Source organism: Bubalus bubalis, chromosome 2 (assembly GCF_019923935.1).
Source record: "Bubalus bubalis isolate 160015118507 breed Murrah chromosome 2, NDDB_SH_1, whole genome shotgun sequence".
NCBI lineage: Eukaryota > Metazoa > Chordata > Mammalia > Artiodactyla > Bovidae > Bubalus > Bubalus bubalis.
In genome coordinates, this window is record NC_059158.1 from 158,556,787 (window position 1) to 158,561,667 (window position 4,881).

Below are 4,881 nucleotides of genomic sequence, written 5' to 3' on the forward strand. Positions count from 1 at the left end.
TCTGAGAGAATCGCTGAAGCAGGAACTCTGTTTGAAGGGCAACAAGGAGATAATAAATCTGGGTGAGGGGGAGCTGAAAATGTAAAACCTCTGACCTAATGCTTTTGAAAAAGTATAAAAGAAGACCTGATGCTTGAAATAAACATGTAGTCCCAAACCTCGAGTCAGAGGCTACATCATTCCCTGCCGACAGGGCTCATCCTTCAGGCTGATTCCCTGGCTGCTGGAGCTGGACTCCTGCAGTACTGGAGCTTCAACATCAGCGCTGGAATGCTACATCACAATTAAAATAGCTTCATGTAACAACATGGGTAAATCTCAAAAACATCTTGCTGACTAAAAGAAGTTTCAAAAGGAGATATACAGTATGATACTAATAACAAAAAGCTTAAAATCATGCAAATTTGCTACACATTGTTTATGGATACATGCATATGTAATAACCCACTCCAGTGTTCTCACCTGGAGAATCCCAGGGACAGGGGAGCCTGGTGGGCTGCCGTCTATGGGGTCACACAAAGTCAGACATGACTGAAGTGACTTAGCAGCAGCAGCAGCATATGTAATAAAAGTGTAAAAACATGCCATGGGAATAATAAACACCAAATGCAAGGTGATGGGTGCCTTTGAGGAGGAGGGGGAAGGAGAAAACGGAATAGAGTTGGGTGGGCTTCACAGAAAGTTTCAACTGTATTTCTTCTTTTAAAAAAAGCACTCATGCACATTTAATTATAAAACGTTAAGATTCCAGAAAGCTGGGTGGTGGGACAAAGAGGTTTGTTCAATCAGTCATAAGTTTAAACAAACCAAAAGCCAGATGAAGAAAATGGAAAGATTGGTTGAAAAATCTGCGTAATAAAAAGCCTTTGGCACTCTAGGTTCCCAAACAGTCAAGTGATTACCCCTGTTTCCATCTGACCCATCCATTTCCACCCCTTCCTCCATCTCCACCAACAGAGATTCATTTTCTATACACTCTAGCCCTGGGGAAGGCAGTGGGGAGGCACAGGGCTTACAATGGGATTAAGTGGAAGTGGCTTGGAATTTAGAATGCATTCTTAAGACTCTGGGAACACTCATAGCCAAGTTTATAAGTCCCAAGAAACTAGAGGATGCTTCTCTGGAGAAAAGATCTCCCAATACTGACATTTTTGGGCCCTCTAAGAAATCTGGCACATCAATGCTGTGCTTAGTCGCTCAGTCATGTCCAACTCTTTGCGACCCCATGGACTGTAGCCAACCAGGTTCCTCTGTCCATGGGATTTTCCAGGCAAAGATACTAGAGTGGGTTCCCAAGCCCTCCTCCAGGAGATCGTCCCAATCCAGGGATCGAACCCAGGTCTCCCACATTGCAGGCAGATTCTTTACCATCTGAGCCACCAGGGAAGCCCATGAATATTAGGGTAGGTAGCCTATCCCTTCTGCAGCAGGAATCAAACTGGGGTCTCCCACATTGCAGATAGATTCTTCACCAGCTGAGCTACCAGGGAAGCCCAGCATATCACTGGTACACCTCATAATAAGCCCACTCATCCAGTGCTTCTCACAACGTAAGTTGCATTTGAGTCACGTAGCAATCTTGTTAAAGTGCAGATTCTAAATCTGTAGTTTATGGTGGGACCAGAGATTCTGTATTTCCAAAAAGCTACCAAAGGAAGCCAACACTGCTAGTCCCTTTTGAGTAGTAAGGTGCTTGTCAATGCTTCTTGCCCACACACTCAGCCTCCACTCAGCTTTTTGGAATCTCATCCCTAAATATGAACAGGCTGCTAAAGAAATCAGACTTTTGAGGATGGCCATTAACATAAATGAGACAAAACAAAAATAAACAAGCAAAAAGAAACACAACAACAAAGAAATAGATCAAAGCAAAGAGAAGAAGAAAAACTAAAAGAAACACACTATAGGATGCTTAGAGAGAAGATATTCCTGTCCATAAAATACAATATCCTCTGAAAGATAGAAGATACTCCTGTCAAATAAAACAAGGATAGGAACTTCCCCAGAGGTTTGGTGACTCCCAGTTTCATTCCCTAGTCCAGGGCCCAGGTTCATTCCCTAGTCAGGGAACTACATACCACATGCTGCAATTAAGACCCAGATCAGTAAAGAAAAGAAGCATAAAATAATATGGGAAGGGGAGTTGGGAAAAAAATGTCTTGGGAATTAAAAATAAAAAAACCTGAAACTTAAAATGGTTGAAGATAATGACAAGGAAATATCTCAGAAAAAATAGAACAAAAACAAACAAACAATGGGTACAGAGTTTCAACTTTGCAAAATGAAAAGAGTTTTGAGACTGTTGCATTAAATTCCCAATAAATGACTTAACTGACTGAACTGTACACTTAAAAATGCTTAAGATGAGAAATTTCACATTATGTATATTTACAATTGAAAATAAAAATAAAACACAGCAACCCAAAGCAACAGAAAACAGAAGAAAAAAAAAATGAAAGTATCAATCCAGAAATCTAACTTTTACATAATAGGCATTCCAGAAAGTGAACAAGGAAAATGGAGAAGAAATTATCAAGGAAATAAAGAAAATTGCCTCCAAAGCTAAAGTACATGAGCTTCCATTTTGAATGAGTGCTCAATTCAAAAAAATTAAGTCACAGCAAAGGAAATCATTATAAAATTTCCAACCCACAGCCTAAAGAGAAAATCCTAAAGCCTCCAGAGGCAGAGAAGATGTAACATACAAAGGATCAGGAATATGAATAGGAATCAGGCTTTTCACAATAGCAACCTGGAAGATAGAAGAAAATGAATAATATCCTCAAAATTATGACAGGAAATTATTTTCAAAACTTAAATTCAATAACCAGCCCAACTATAAATTCAACTACAAATCAAGTATTAAAATAGATTTTAAAATATGCAAAGATTCCAATATATCCCCCTATGCCTTTTCCTTTAGAAGTTACCAGAGGCGGTGCTTCAGCAAAACAAGGAAGTAAACTAAGAAAGAAGCCGGCATGGGATCCATGAAATGGGCCAGGAAAATCCCAGAATGACAACTGTACAGCAAGTCTAGAGAGCAGTCAGTTCTGATTGAAACAAGAGGAAGGAGACTCTGGTATGAAGATTCTAGAGAAAAAACAGAACTTATGCATTTGAGTATACAGAAAATACTGCCAGACTTTCGGACAGAGTCTTAAGAGCACTTTCAGGCGTGGGGGCTGCCAACTGTAGATAATACAAAAAACTAACAAGAGAGGGGGAAAAAGGCAATAATTAACTCTAAGAAAAATGAAGGGCTGTATAAATTATAAGGCACAGTTGTAGTACCCATTGGCTCATTGGTAAACAGTATTTGCATACATAATTTAAATGCTGATTATTGGTTTAACTAAAATTTTTACATAAATAAAGGAGGTGGGGAACAGAAGTGATAGACTCATGTTTTTAACTGTCATGGCAGGAAGTCAACAAATAACCCTTAAAATGAATAAATCAAGAATTAGTAGTATATGGATTTATTTAGATATATGGATCTAATCTGGATGAATACATAATAGAGTTGAGACTATCACCTCTAAAAAGTAGGCCAGGGAACAATTTTTTCATTACAAGCCTTCTAGTATATGTATGTATTTTAAAGCTATGTACCTGCATTATTTTAGTTCAATAAACAATGTTAAAACATTAGCATATAATTTGGGAGTAGTTTCAAATAGAAGTTTATCCATGGTCGATAAGCAAAGAAATCCATTTTGAAGGGCTGTCTGGGCCTTGATGACAAGGGCTAGTTATTTGTTCATTTTTGCATTCCCCATCCCTCCCTTTACCAAGAGCACGTGGCAGAAAGTAAATCAATACATGTAAAGAGAACTCAACTACATTTGTTCGATTCTCCTTGGAGAAAAAGACAAAACAAGACGCACAGGCATAAGACACAGACTCAGCACAAAAATGAGTTCATTTTCCACATGCTAATGCTGCTGCTGCTGCTAAGTCGCTCAGTCGTGTCCGACTCTGTGCGACTGGAGACGGCAGCCCACCAGGCTCCGCCGTCCCTGGGATTCTCCAGGCAAGAACACTGGAGTGGGTTGCCATTTCCTTCTCCAATGCATGAAAGTGAAAAGTGAAAGGGAAGTCGCTCAGTCGTGTCCCACTCTTAGCGACCCCATGGACTGCAGCCCACCAGACTTCTCCATCCATGGGATTTTCCAGACAAGAGTACTGGAGTGGGGTGCCATTATGTCTCTGGCAGAGGTACTCGAATGAAAGGGTTTCAAAGGCAGAGAAAAATCATGTTCGGGGCACCTGGAGGCAACTCTAGGCACAGAAATGGAGGCATGACAGGAATCCAGGTAGGCTTATTCACTTCGGTGACGTCTCATTCCTTTCCTTCCTTGACCTTGTTAACAATCTGTAGTTAAATAGAGAATTTGTCCGTTTCCTTCACCAGACTATAAGCTCCTCGAGGGCGGGACCTCATGTGTTTCACTGTATCCCCAGCGCAGAGCAAGAGCCCACTACACATTTGGTGAAATGAATGAGCGACAGTGCCGCTGGACAGCCATTGGTGTGGCACGAGGAAGGGTCACTGACAGGCTGAGAGCAAAGAAGCTGGCTGGGAGATGACACGTGCGAGCTTCTTGCAAGGTCTCTGAAATTACAAGACCGGAAGAGTGGAAGTTAACCTTTGGGGAGTACGGGACCGGACCGCCAGGTGGACCTCGGGGAACTACAGCAGGCCGGGAGACGGTAGGGATACTAGTCAACAGGAGCCGGGACTACCGGAATCGCGCGTGCGCAAGCGCGGCACCACCACCACCACCACCACCACCACCACCTCCCACTACATCTCCACCCCGCCCCCTGCCCGGCGCGATTGCGTGCGCGTGCACGAGGGGTCGGAGCGGAAATGGC